The sequence below is a fragment of the Saimiri boliviensis genome, chromosome 15 (assembly GCF_048565385.1).
Source record: "Saimiri boliviensis isolate mSaiBol1 chromosome 15, mSaiBol1.pri, whole genome shotgun sequence".
NCBI lineage: Eukaryota > Metazoa > Chordata > Mammalia > Primates > Cebidae > Saimiri > Saimiri boliviensis.
Window position 1 is genome coordinate 41,863,340 of NC_133463.1, and position 16,200 is coordinate 41,879,539.

Below are 16,200 nucleotides of genomic sequence, written 5' to 3' on the forward strand. Positions count from 1 at the left end.
TTAATAGTACTGATCATCAGGTTTTTTGAGTCCATAGGCTTATTTTCCATTATCTTCAAAACCCCTGGTGCTGAATGCCTCCTGAGATTGATGATGCATGTATGTTTTAGCATCTGAAATGCAGAAAATCCCAAATATATGACCCTGAAAATAAGTAGAGCTAAGTCATGTTTGTTTGTGCTGTTTGAAGATTCTTCCAGAAAGACAGTTCTAAGTAGTCAGACATCTATTGTGCAAACATTGCTTGAAGAAGAACCCAAGGTATGGTTCTCCTGATCCAAATTCTATTAGCACTCCATTTTATACATGGCATGAATAACTAAGAAACAATAAAATCCGAGTTGGGAAAGTGACTGTGGGTCACAGCATCCTACTTCAAATATAAAATTCTATATAGGAAGGCTTTGGATGTCTGGGTATTATGGAGTGCAAAGGGAGAGTTCTGGTCATGAAGAATAAGTGGTACCAAAGACATGCCCACAGAAACTGCAAAAATGGTTGATGGTCATTTAAACAATTTGCCTTCTGTCTGTAGACCTCACGAGAATATTTTTACCATATCTAAGTAAATCTAGAGTGGGATAAATGGAAAGTCACATTATGCATATTAGTGAACACCCTATCTAAACAAATCCCCCGTATTTAGAGGAAAAATAGGCAAAATAATGTGGCCTATGATAGAAGCTTATAGAGTGAAATTAAAGACTTAACCTAAAGATTTTCATGGCACACATAGCCTCGGTCAAACAGAAGCAGAAAGCAAAGTATAAGCTAAGAAGGCTAGAGAAAAGAATGAATTTCCAAGTCTGTGACTAAGATAAAAATGATATTGGGTGGAAACACACACAAACCATATCAGTCTGATATGTGAATCTTCTAAAACAGAAATACAGTATTTCCCTTTTTCACATATTAATTGGCCTGATTTTTATAATCGTTTATATAACATAATTAATATTTATTTACTCTTTAATTTCTTATGTTTGACCTCTGCTTATGACATTTTGTAATTATTTATCTCTATTTTCTTGATATCAGAAAATGACATTTTTTACATTGCTCTTGGAAAAAAAGTTCATTTTAACTTTCTTCTTACTTTAAATTACTTCCATTTAGTTGTCGTTGATGTCCTAGCTGCATAGTTATATAATTTGCAAATAATAGCCATGTGTTTCCTTCCTTTCCTGTATCTGTACTATTTGTGACTTTTCTTGCTTTATTACATGCAGTTAGCCTTTCAGAACAATATCAACTAGTGGCTCTTTTCATCTTGTTCCCGACTTTAAAGGGATTGTTTCACATCAAGTATGATATTTGCTGTAGTTTTCTGATAAGCCTTATTCAGAATATTGACTTATCCTGCTTTTTCAAATTTACCAAATTTTCTGCTTCTTTTTTTTTTCAATTTTCTAAAGTTTATTTTTTTATTGCATTTTAGGTTTTGGGGTACATGTGAAGAACATGCCAGATTGTTGCAATAGGTACACACATGGCAGTGTGATTTGCTACCTTCCTCCCCTTCACCTAAACATAGCTGTTAAATTTTTGTTCAATGCTTTAACTTTGTCATCAAAGTGTCTATATGTTTTCCATTTCCTTAAAACAATAAAATAGTGACATATGATATTGATTTCCAAAAGCAGACCTCTCCTTCTTTCCTGGAATACAGTTTCATTTTCATACTCTAGTATTTTATTTGTTGATAACTTACATATATGATTATAAATCTATTACTTAAAGAGTGTTTTTGAAAACCAGATAATAACAAAAAGTAATTTAAAATAGAGGGATTTAGAACACCAGGAACAAAAAAGCAAAGAAATCTTATTCCATCTTGTAAATCATATGTATATAAAGATATGTAAATAATAAGATACAGTGGCAGGAGCTAGTTCAGTTAGTTCAATTATGCTAGCAATTTTAAATTATAAATGTATTTTATTAGAACACAGACAAGTTCATATTGGTTTCTTGAAAACTTCACCAAAGTTGCTTAGAAAGACTTTCAAAAACTAAAACACATATAATTATAAATAAAAAATAGGTCAATTAGGTAAAGAAAAGAAATAATAAAATCACCCTAGGATCAACAACCTCCATATTTAAGCACCTATGTATACAAGGTGGTGCATGTACATTGCTAATTTAATTCTCTAAACAATCTGGCTAGTGGGGAATTTATTATTATTCTGTTACAAATAAAGAAAACAATATTTGGCAGAATAAAGTTATCTGTTAATGGTAGAAGAGTATCTGGCAGAGCTAAGATTCAAAACTGGGCCTATTTAGCTCAAAAGCCAGATTATTTTCACTATACTCTAGTGACAGTGCCTCTGCTGAGAGACATGAGTGGACCTGAGGAAAATAGAAAAATATCAGAGTAATAATTCTATTTAATGTAAACATGAATGTAGTTTGGGGCACTAGGTATAGGAGGAAAAAAATATAGAAGAAAAATGGTTCAGTATATATTCAGGTAACTGATATTGTGTAGACTTAATTTTATCTCTGGGTAATTAAAATGATTAGCTCCATGCCACAGATATGAATATTAAAAGATAATATTATTTTAATGTGCATAGTTTATATACAAACACCATAACTCTATATGTCAAACCTTGGTCTCATAAACAGGATACATTCTCAGATATAACTATAACCTTCATATGCTTCCAGTTATTTGATATATAACCCTGTTTCCAGGAAATTGGACACAAGCATTATCAAGTACTCTAATGTTATCAAAATAAAATTATAAATTGATATTTCACTATTGAAATTATTTTAGCTGATTATTTTTAAAGGAATTTCTCAAATTTATTTCTGGTACCTTTTTTCAACTTAGAAATTGCCTTTTTCAATGCAAAGTGTTGGTCATTCAAAATTGTATAGTTTGATTTTACATTATAACTATTTAAAGTATATATTCACATTGTAAAATATGGATTGAAAAACAGCAATAAGAGCTCATGATTCAGCATAATGACATTTCTCTCTATTTACCTTAGCAGTTCCCCATCTCCTTCAAAGTAATATTAAAATCTCATTTTTTTTCCAGATGATAAATCATGGCAATATCAAAATGTTTATATAGCATGTTTTATTCCATTCTTGAGCTGAAAAGGGAAAAATGACAATATTTTTATTGCATCAGTATGGAGCATGGAGTTGGTTGCCATGAAGGCTGATTGAAGAAATACTCCTATTTCACATCCATTTAAAATGATTTTGCAAAGGGTGAGCTATAAACACAAAATGACCAGAACACAGTGAAGCTAACATAACTATTTTAGTCATCTCAATAATTGATTCCAATGGCTGCTGCTGATGCAATTGTGCAATAATCAACATCTATCATTAGGACAGCCTACATGATTGGATTGGGAGCACCATATCGGGTTATCATGTGTGTGAGTGCATGTGTGTGTATTTCCAAGTTTGTACATGCACAATTGGAGGCCAGTGGGATTGCCTGAGTTTTTGCAGAGCCCTTATTTGAGTTACTATTACCAACAGTAGATTTGAGAAAGTGTCAGATCAAATGAAAGCAGTCCAATTACCTATTTCCGGGAAGATACCGTAAGTTTAAAATGAATTTTTCTACAGTTTTGATAATTGTTTTAACATTTATTCGTCAAAGACTCAGATTTACCAAATCAAAATAAAATCATATAGTAACATCCAATACTATAGCTACAACAAAAAACATGTATACATATCATTATTCCCATTTTTAAGTATAAGGGAAGAAAATTTCAATATTGTATTGTTTTCCAGTATTTTAAGCATATCAGATATGGTGAAATTTGGTAAATGAAGTGCTAAGGTTATTAATAGAACTGAAGTACTTTATATTTCAAAAAAAATGAAAGTTAAAACGGCACATACTACAGGGCTCTGATGATACATGTCTGTTCACAGGATCATTTTCCCATGCAAGGTGTCAGAGCATATAGATATTCTGCTAGGTAGAAAAACAATAAAATTTTTGTGTGGATTTCATGCTTTTGAGGACTTCTTTATGTATTTTCATTTTCCAAACTGTATTTTACAAAGCTTACTGCTATGAGATTTTCTGTGAGTAAAAAAAAAAAAAAAAAAAAAAAATCCATGGTTAAGCATTGTTAAAATCCCTGTTTTCTGTCTACTCACCTGGGAAAGGAGGGAAGTATGGCGGTCACAAAGAACATTAATGTACTAAAAGGCTCTAAGAAGTATGCCGATAGGCCACTGACTGATTCTCAAACTTATTTAATTGTTTCCATACTTTAAAAACATATGATTGCATAAAATTGAATGTAGAAAACACTTTGGAAAGTGCTTATATAGAGGATAATCTCATGCTGTTTTCTAGAATATGACAAATATTGCCTATTAACGATTGCAAGAATAAAAAATTGACTGAGGGGGGTATTAAAAGTAAGAAATTATAACGTTGTATTAGGTTCTGTACGTTTTTGGTTTTGTTTTTTTAAATTTTTCTCCCAGATAGTCTTCTAGGAGGTTCTTGGATGCTTCTTGTGAAGTGCAACTCACAGTTACTCATTGATATCTGTTTTGGTTTTTTGTTGTTGTTTTTTTTTGTTTATTGTTTTTTTTTTTTTGTCATCCATGGTTACCTCTGATTCTAAGTTTGATTGTTTCTAATATTTGATAGGAATATATTTTTCTGTGGTTTCCTAGTGGTGCTAATTCTGTTTTCTCTCCAGGGGTGTTGGTGACACAGGAGAGAAATCATACAAGGTCATGGGTCAGGCTTGATTCTTAGCTTTTGCAGATTGGGGAGTTGGATTGGAGAAACAGCCTGCCTGAGATGAACTTGTAAATGATATAAGAAGCTTGCTGGATCAATTTCTGTAGAAAAGGAGCTAACAGGGATCAGGAAATGCTCCCCAGTAAAAAGGAAAGATGGTCTCTTCCAAATTAAGGTTGCCGGGCAGTGAGAAAAAAAGGGAATTCTTGAAGCACAGGCTCTTTAGCGTCAAATTTTTAACCTCTAATTCTTTGGTGACTTTGGTAAAATGAAGATTCACATTTACTAGTTTGGGGTTAGGTCCAAGTTTCTGAATTTCTAAAACTCTTCCAGATAATGTCAATGCTGTGGCTCTGCACTTTGAGCAGCAAGGCTCTAGGAGACATGCAATTTTACTGGTTAGGGAGAGTGGAAATCTATTGAGCCAAGTTAGTTTTCTTAGTCCATTTGAGTTGCTATGACCCAAATATCATCAACTGGGTAGCTTATAAATAACAGCATTTTATTTCTCAGAGTTCTGGAGTCCAGGAAGTCCAAGATCAATGTGCTGGTAGATTCAGTGTCTGTGGAAGACCTGGTTTATAGTATATTGATGGCATCTTCTTCCTGTGTCTTCACATGGTAGAAAGTGTCAGGGGTCTTTCTTAGGCTTCTTTTGTAAGGACATTAATCCTATTCATAAGGGATCTATCTTCATGGCCTAATCATCTTCCAAAGGTCCAACTTCCTAATACTATGACCTTGGGGGATAAAATTTTGACATATAAATTTGAGATAGACACAAATATTCAGTCCATAGAATTAGTTAATGCAGAATTTCCCAAATTTTATTTATTATTAAAATCACCTGGAGGGAGGCTCATATAAATATAGATTCCCACATCCAATTTCATATGTGCCAAATAATGCTCTTTAGAGAAAAGGCCCAGAATTTTTTTATGATTAGTAATTCTGTCAGGTGGTTCTTAAGATTAGTAGTTTGCAAAATGTGGAATTAATTCAGTGTTTTCCCAAGTTGATCTTCAGATCACAGCCAAGCTAACTGCATAAGGATCTCTTTTCCTGGGGAGCTTATTGGAAATAAACTTAGAAGTCTTCACTAATTTTAGAATTCAGATCTCTCCAAGATCCTGAAGCACACCAGGCAGGCTTATGAACCACTGTTTATGTATGCTACTGTTTAATGTGAATTAATATATTCCCCTGACTTTATAGAAAATATTTAAATATTCTAGTCTGACTTATTCACCCAAGTGAAAATGCTGAAAGCAGTGCCTCCCTGACGCCATTGTGGTTGACAGTGGTAATTTCTGAAAGGGTAGACAGAAAGGGCTCCCTGGGGAGAGTGGGGCTTTTATCAAACTCCATTAATCTGAGAAGTTTGTGTTTAAGAATGTTTTAATGATACAAACAAAGTTTCTCATGTTAGCAACTTCAGCCAACTTCCTGAGGTGAAGTAGAATTTTATCACTTATAGGGCACCAGTGGGGGTTGGGGGATAATTGTAAGGCAGAAAGGAAACTTCTGGGTATATTTGAAAAAAAAGACATGTATTTTGAGTTGAATACTCTTAACTGTTGCCTCTGTTTCTTAATAATAGCAATAGTAATAATAGCTAATAGTTATTCAGTGCTTATTATGTACCAGGCCCTGATATAGGTGCAATCTAGTTACATGACCTTAAACAAGTGGCTTAACTTATCTACATTCTAGTATATTCTTATTTCCTATTATTTGATCCCCATCTTATTTGACGCACAAGAAGGAAGATTATTTTCTACAAAAACTATTCTGTGTGACTTTATTTTCACTGTCAGTGGCCTCTGCACCACCGTGGTTGCACAGTTGCTTAATATCTTTAATTTCAGCTGATCTTGTCCCATTTCACATTATCCATCTATTTCACACCCTTAACCAAGGACTGTCCCATTTTAGATATTTCTAAACACCATAACTCATTGTTAAGACTAAGTTTCTGGACAGTAACCTTAAATATGGCCTTATTGTGACTGTCCTTTGACTTTATACTTACAGTTTCATAATTCTTTTTTTCTTCCAGTCTATCTGGCTTCCCTCCCTAACAAACCTGTATCTTTGATTTTCACTGGCACTAATGTTTCAGCGAACTCCTCCATCCCATTAGGATTCACTATTCCTAGGAAATCCTACAATCCTGCTCTCCTCTCTGGTTGGACAGCTAAGTACTAACATAGAAACCCATTCGACCAGGGTGAGTGGTGCCATTATCTATTGAGGGGTCTATTCTTCAAAGGACTGTCAGTGCACCTATTATCCTTTCACTTGCTCATGGTCTGCTCCCCAAAATATTATCCACAGGAACTACTTTAAAGGTTTATTGCTATTCTCAAGGCCCTAAGGGTTGTTAAGCCTACCTGTAGTTTTAAGTCACATAAGAGATTTATTTTCTAATGCTCAGGTTCATACAGGAGTCATTAAAGAAAAATCCCTGAGGGTTGGCTATGCAATGGCATTAGAAAAAAATTCTTCCCAGTTAATTCTAACATATGGCTATGGTTGAAACCACTGCTCTAATGCATTTTCAGTGTTTCTTTTCAGCTGAAAGATTTCATCTCCTGTAAGATACTGAAACAATCACAGTTGAATTCATTTCTCTCAACTCTTTATAAACTTATATGTATTAACATTCATTGGAATCCCTCTCCAGTCTAAGAGATGTGATCCTTGGTCCTGATCATACCCTATTCCTCCAATTTTGTTATTGAACAATTTATTCTTATTCTCTGTGTCAGTTTCTGTACTGCTTCCCTCTTACCTTTGACTTTCTCTGTGCCTGTAATTTGCTGTGTATGCCTCCCTGTATCTCCATGTCTCCCTGTGTCTCTATGGCTTTGTCCCTGAATCTGTCCCTGCATCTATGTTCTGTGTCTCTTTATCTGTAAATTTGTTTTTCGTGTCTCTGTCTTTGTGCATGTCTGCCTATCTCTCTGTCTCTGCCTCATCTCTCTTTCTTTTCCTCACAGCTTTATTTTTTCCCACAACAACCCTACCCCTGCCCCTGCTTCTTTCTGTCTTGTGGCTACGTCTGTGCAAACACCACATGTTCTCACTCATAAGTCAGTGTTGAACAATAGGAACACATGGACACAAGGAGGGGAACATCACATACTGGGGCCTGTCGGTGGGTGAAGGACTAGGGGAGGGATAGCAGTGGGTGGGGGAATAGGGGAGGGATAGCATTAGGAGAAATACCTAATGTAGATGATGGGGTGATAGATGCAGCAAACCACCATGGCATATGTATACCTATGTAACAAACCTGCACATTCTGCACATGTATCCCTAGAATTTAAATTATAATAAAAAAATAGGTTTAAAAAGAAAAACAAAGAAAGTCAAGTCATCTTGTGAAATTCCTTTAAATAAGATGGATTCCATCAGGAGGCAAAAAAAAAAAATCTTTGTGTTAGATGATTTTGCTCAATTGTAGGCTAATATAAATGTTTTGAGCACATTTAAGGTAGGCTTGGCTAAGCTATGATGTATGGGAGGTTAAGTGTATTAAATTAATTTTCAACATAGAATATTTCCAAATCTACGATGACTTTATCAGGATTTAATCCCATGGTAAGTTAAGGAGCATTTGTACCTTCTTTGTGCTTATAACTCCCTAAAATAACTTTTCAGTTTTAGTCTCTTGAGGGTCTCAAAACCATAACCTTGAGGGTCTCAAAACCATAATTCAAAGTTTTCATAAATATCAATAATTTAGGATCTCATAATTACCTCTAACTCAAAACATCTAAATATTGAACAATACCATAGGTTTTCTAATTTATTTAGTGTTACAATTACCCACCAATCACCCAACTCTGAAAACTCTCTAAGATTTTTGCCTCCTGATTTTTTTCTCAATTTCTTCATTTAATCAATATCCTATTATACTCCAACCTACTAACTATTTTCTACTTAGTTCCCTCTCATCCATCATTGTTGAGTCTCAGACTTCTGCCATCTTTTGCCAGGACTGTTGTAGTGGTTTGCTGACTATTGTAGTAATTTGTTTCCCTATTTTCCTAGACCCCCTTGAATTTTTACTACATAGAAATATAACTAAGGTTAGTATTTGACTATATCTGTGTTTTTAAATGTATCCATAAAATAAAATTTACTCTGTTAGCATGACACACAAAACCCTTCAATTTGACCCCTAACAAACTAACCAACTTTATTCTCTCCATTCCACAGCGCTACATTCATCTCAATGACATTTTCTACATGAACTATTCAAATATACATGTGTAAATAAAGTTTCAAAGATCATGTTTCAAATAATGTCATTTCTGTGGCCAAGATCGTCCTACAAATCATGCCATTTTTGTTTATTTGCTTGGTTCAGTTCAATTCAGCCTCCTTTTCCCATTTAGAAAAAAATTGCAGCTCACCTCCAGCACTTATTTAATTTTATATAAATACAATCTTTAATGCTGAAGCAAATCTGTCTGATTTTCAATGTGAAAATAAAATATAAAAACTATTCTTGGAGTTAATTTCTAAACATAACTAACATCAGAATAGTCTGAATCATAAGAATTGTCTATTTTGGAAAAATCAGCTTCATCAAATGAATCTTCAGCCAACAATGGTTTGAGAATGATGTGAACATCATGCATAAGAATGATACGTTTTCTAGGATTTGACATTTTAAGTTATCAAGAATTACTACATTTTGTAAATGGAAATAACACTACTAAAAACAGAATGTTATAAATAGAATGATGTCTTTTGTTTCCAAAGTTGACATACTAGAGCAATGAGAAAATAATAATAAAGGCAAGATATTTTGTGGCAAACTTATATCGGGGTAAACACTACAACCACAAGGGCCAACAGTGAGTACTCTTCCTGTAGTCCCTGGAGATTAGATTAAGACAGTGACAACATGGATGAATCTAGAACTTAATTATCAAAAGGGAAGGAACATGATCTATATTAGAGAAAGACATGTCTGGGGAGATGCATAAAAGTTAATCTTTTTGCTATTCCTTTGTTTGTTTTTACTTATTCTGGGTGTGTATTTTGAATGCCAAATAACATTAAAAATGGGTGAGGTATTTTAGTTTATCATAAAAAAGTTCCTTCAAATAAACTTAAAAGCCCTATTTTCTACATATGTTATACTTAGCCCTGGAGGACCACACCTACTTTTTCCTTATAACACAAAAGTAGGATTATAACAAATTTTTAAAATACTTTAAATAATTGAAAAACATCACCAAATTTTTAAAGTTTAGGAATAGTTACTATCAGAGTTATTTATATTGTCATAGTGTCACTTTTGCATATAGACGCACAGTCATATGCTGCATTATGACCTTTAGATCTAGGAGGAAACATGTACAATGGTGGTCTCATAATATTATCGTGGAGTTCAAAAATTCCTATCACCTCATGACTTTGTAGCTGACATAACATTGTAGCTCAATCTGTAGTGATGCTGGTATAAACAAAACTAGTGTACTGCCCATGATATAAAAGTATAGCACAGATGCATAAAGATATTCCTGAAGATGGCTGACTAGATGCAGCTGGGATGTGCCTCTTCCATGGAAAGGAACCAAAAGGAAACTGAAGAAAATACTGTAATTCGGTTGACATGATTCAGAAGACATCATGATTAAAAAGGGAAGAGGCAGAGCTTGGTGTTGCCAGTCACAAGGACCAGTGCATGGATCAAGACCTGAACCCAAGGAAAGACTGAGTGAAGTAACTCAAGAGCACCATATTCCTGCTGTTGATCTCTGAGATTTCAGCTACACCACGGGGTGAGTTCCCACAACCTCTGCAGGCTTTTGGATTGGTAGAGGGAACTGCTTGGAGACCATGGAGAGGCTCCCACATAAAGCCCAAAAGGTTGCAGTGTGCTGTGCAGTGCAGTAAAATGCACCTCTAGGTACCTATCCCACAAGACTCAACATTTTGCTCTAGGCAGGTACTGTTCCTGCTATCTGCGATGTCAAGAGATAGTAGCCCCAGGTACACTTTTGAACCCCAAAGACAGGCACTGCCACCACTGCTGTGGAACCAAGGTGAATCCAAACATGTGTCTCCATGCTTGCTGGTCTCCCCTAAGACTGTTTGCTTGGCTGTTCTCACAGGGGCAGCCCATAGCACCACCAACGTTATCCCACCTTAGTGTTTTGTTGGCAGCTTGGGGACAGTTCACCCCCAATCACAGCTGATATTTTGTACTAAGAGGCCAGCGGAAAAATCCACTAGTCTGGCTCCAGTTCCCCAGGGTTTAAGCACACCATCCAGGGGTATGGAGATGAGAGCCATGGCCTTATTTTCATAGGGGAAGGAGTTCTCACTGTCGGAACACAGACAAGAGTGTGGTGTGGGTTTGTGTGGTGATACAGGAGCTGGTCGCTCTTCTGTTTGTGAGACTGGACCAGGGAGGAGAACTTCTGCCACAAGGAGTGTAGCAGTCCAGAAACCTGAAGGGCTCAGCAATCTGGATATGAATGGCTTGGAACCAGCCTAACTTGTTGGATCTGTTGTTGGGGCCAGATGGCAGATGGAGACCTACTGGGCTTGGGGTTGTAAGAGCTGGACAAGACCACATGGTCATCTGTTAGGCTGAAAACCCTTGCCATCCCTCTAACACTGAGCAGGCTCTGTGGTGCAGGAGAGGAGACTCTGCCCCTTCTTGGAGTATTGTCCCAGTAGCTTAAGAGCTGCACCTATATGTCCACCAAAGTCAGCACTTGTGGTTGCCTCAGCGAGCCTTGTGACAGACTTTTCCAACCTAGCCATACCCAGTTTTCCTCCCTCCGGCTGCCTTGGTGGCAGAGTATAGAATGGGAAAACCTGGGAGCCCTATGCCTTGTTTGTCACTAGAGATAGCATGGTACTTCCCATACTCAACAAAGGCCAGGTAAAAATTCCACTGCCATCACTGCAACTGATTCTTTTGCGAGTACCACATACTAGCCAGAAGATCAAACCTGCATGGCCCACCACAACTTCAGCTGACATCATTGTACAGCCTCAGACAACTCTTAGCCGCGGTTACTACCTACTCTCCTGTAGGGTCAACTGAAAAATCCGATGTAATTCCACTGACAGAAGTGCCAAGCACTGGAGAATGAAATAAGCCTCCTGAGACCTCCAGCTCCCGTCTCTGTAGGAGACAATGAGCCTGACATTATGCACAAGGCACTGCTACTACAACCTAAAAACAACTAGCATTTGAGGAAAACCACTACTTAGAGGCTATGTATAACAAGAAATTCATACAGAACCTTGGCCTTCTAAAAGCACAGAGAAGCAAGGATCTTACCCAATGTATTCAACAAACACACCATCAAGGAGGAAAAATCCTACCCAGATGAAAGTCAATTCCAAAATAAGAAGTGACGGTATCTCCAGATGAGAAGAAACATACAGGAATTTCAACACTTTGAAGAAACAGAGGGTCATGACACATCCAAAGACCACACTAGCTCTCTATCAATAAATCCTAATCAAAATGAAAACTGAAATATCAGATAAGGAATCGAAAATATGGAATGTGAGGAAACTTAAGGAGATCCAACAGAAAGCTGAAAACAAACATAAAGAAATAAGAAAACAACTTAGAAGATGAATAACAAGATAGATATATTTACAAAAAACAAATAGAACTTCTAGAAATAGAATATTCACTAAAGGAATTTCAAAACATAGTTGATAGCTTTAACAATAGCCTAAACCAAGCAGAATAAAAATTTTCAAGCTTGAAGACTTGTCTTTCAAATTAACCCAGTCAGAAAAATATAAAGAAATTTTTTTTTATAAATAAACAAAGTCTTCAAAGAATATAAGATTATGGAAAGCTACCAAACATACAACTTATATACATTCTTGAGATAAAATAATAAAAAGAAAATTTGCAAAGTATATTTGAGAAAATGGGAAAATTTCCTCAATCTTGCTATAGACATCCAGTTCCAAGAAATTCAAAGAATACCTGGAGGATACTATACAAGGCATATCATCATCAGATTACCTAAGGTCATCATGAAAGAACAAATCTTAAAAGCAGGTTGAGAGAAAAATCAAATACTCTGTAAAGAAAATCCCATCAGACTAACATCAGACTTCTCAGTAGAAATCTTAGAAGCCTGAAGAGATTTTGGGCCTATTTTTAATCTTACGGCAGAATAAAAGTGCTAGCCAATAATTTTATATCTTTTCAAGCTAGAGCTCATACATGAAGGAGAAATAAAGTATTACCCAGACAAGCAAACGCTAAAGGAATTCATCATTACTGGACTAGACCTACAAAAAAATGCTTACAGGAGTTCTAAATATGGAAACAAGAGAATGATACTGGCCATGATAAAAAAACACCTGTAAGTAGAAAGCTCACAGATCCTATAAAGCAATTACATAATTGAAACTCTAAGGCAACTAGATAAAAATTATTATGATAGGAACAAAACTTTATGTACTATTATTAACTTTGAACATAAATGGCCTAACTACTCCACTTCAAAAAATATGGAGTAGCAAATTGGATGAAAAACAGGACCCGATCATTTGCTGCCTACCAGAGACCCATCTAAAGATACCTACATACTAAGTAAAGGGGAGAAAAGAGACATATCATGAAAATGGAAAACAAGAGCAAGCAGAAGGAGCCATTATTATATCAGATAAAAATAATAAAGGATGGGTTTACATAATGATAACAACAAGAAAATTTAACTGTCCTAAATATACATGCACTCAACACTGGAACACATAGATTCACAACACAAATATTAGTAGATGCAAGAAAAGTGACTGACATCAATACAACAATTGTGAGGGACTTTACCACCCCACTAATAACACTGGGCAAGTCATTGAGGCAGAAAGCCAACAATGAAGCTCAAGACTTAAATAGGATTCTAGATTAAATGGACCTAATAGACATTTACAGAACATTGCACCTAACAATGACAAAATATACATTTTTAATCTTTGCATGAAACATTCTAAAATTTGATCATATGCTCAGTAATAAAGCAAGGCTCTATACATTTAAAAAAAAAACTGATATCATATCCAGTAACTTTCCAGACCAGAGTAGAATAAAATTGGAAATCAATACCAAGAGGAACTCTCAAAACTACACAAGTACAAGGAAACTAAACAACATGCTCCTAAATGACTTTTGGGTAAACTAAAAAATTAAAACAGAAATTAAAAAAAAAATTAAAACAAATGGAAACAGAGACAGATACAACATTCCAAAACCTCTTGGATCCAGCAAAAAACAGTGCTAACAATAAAAGTTTGTATCATTAAATGCCAATATCAAAAAGGTAGAAAGAACTCAAATTAGAAACCTACTGTCACATATCAAGGAACTAGAAAAATAAGAGCAAGCCATATCCAAAGGTAGCAGAAGAAAATAAATAACAAATATCTGAGAAAAACTAAATGAGACTGAGAACTCAACAAATGATACAGAAGATCAACAAAATAAAAAGTTTGTTCTTTCAAAAAATAAACAAAAATGAGAGGCTGCTATCTGCTTTACAGTAGAAAAATGAAAGATTTAAATAAGCAAAATAAGAAATGATAAAGGTGGCATTACATGTGATATCACACAAATATAAAAGAGCTTTAGTGACTATTATGAATATCTGTGCACACAAACTGAAATTCCTAGAGGAATTAAAATAAATACTTTAAAAAATACAACCTCACAATATTGAACCAGGAAGAAATAGAATTCCTAAACAGGTCAATAACGAGTAATAAAATTACATCAATAATAAAACAAATTCTTGTGACAAAAAAAGCCTAGAGCCAGACAGAATCAAAGTCCAATTTTACCAAACACACAAAGAAGTGGTGATACCAATCTTGATGAAACTATTCAAAAAAAAAAAAAAAAAATCAAGGAGAAGGAATCCCTCCTTAACTAATTCTATAAAATGAGTATCACCCTGATACTATAATCAGGTAGGGCCACAATGAAAAAAAAAAAAAGAAAGAAAGAAAGAAAGAAAGAAAGAAAGAAAGAAAGAAAGAAAGAAAGAAAGAGAAAGAAAGAAAGAAAACTGTAGGCCAATACTATCGATAAATCTAGATACAAACATTTTCAACAAAATACTAGCAAAACAACTCAAACTGCACATATAATATGGTTTAGCTGTGTCCCCATCCAGATCTCACTTTGAATTGTAATAATCCCCACATGTCAAGGGAAGGACCAAGTGAAGATAATTAAATCATGGGGGTGGTTTCTCCTTAATATTCTCATGGTAGTGAACAAGTCTCACATGGCCTGATGGTTTTATAAATGGGAGTTTCCCTGCAGAATCTTTCTTGCCTGTCCACATGTAAGATGGGCCTTTGCTTCTCCTTTGCCTTTTGCCATGATTATGTGGCCTCTCTAGCCACATAATCATGTACTGGAAGTCCTAGCCAGACAAATCAGGCAAGAGGAAGGAAGAAATAAAAGCCATTCAATTGGAAAGGAGAAAGTCAAGTTATCTCTGTTCACTGATGACATGATCTTACACCTAGAGTCCATTAAGTCTCTTTTCCTTTATAAGTTACTCAGTCTTGGGTATGTCTATTAGCAGCATAAGAAGTGACTAACACAACATAAAAAGCATAATTCACATTTTGGGAGGTCGAAGCAGGCAGATTACCTGGGGTCAGGAGTTTGAGATCAGCGTGACCAACACAGTAAAACCCCATCTCTACTAAAAATACAAAATTAGCCGAGCATGCTGGCACATGCCTATAATCCTAGCTACTGGGGAAGCTGAGGCAGAAGAATCTCTTGAACCTGGGAGGCAGAAGTTGAGGTGAGCCAAGATCATGCCATTGTACTCCAGCCTGGGCAACAACAGAGAAATTCTGTCTCAAAAAAAAAAAAAAAAAAATCAAAAAAACTATAATTCATCACAATTAAATGTGTTTTATTTCATAGATGCAAGGACAGCTCAAGATATGAATAATGTCATTTATCAAATAAATAGAATTACAAGCAAAAACCACAAAATCATCTCAATAGGTGCAGAAAAGCATTCAATAAAATTCAACAACCATTTATATAAAAGCCTTCAACAAAGTAGGCATCAAAGAACATACCTCAAAATAATAAGAGCCATCTATGACATACCCACAGCCAACATCATGTCAAACAGCCTGTAAGTATCGCTCAAGAACTGAAGTATCACAAGAATACCCACTCTCACCACTTTTGTTTTACATGGTGCTGAAAGCCCTAGCCAGACCCATCAGGCAAAAGAAAGAAATAAAAGGCATTCAATTGGAAAAGAGGAAGTCAAATTACCTCTGTTCACTGATGACATGATCTTATACCTATGAAACCCTAAAGATTCCTCCAAAAGACTCCCAGATTTTATAAAATATGTCAGTAAAATTTCAGGATATAAAATCAATGTACAAAAATGCGA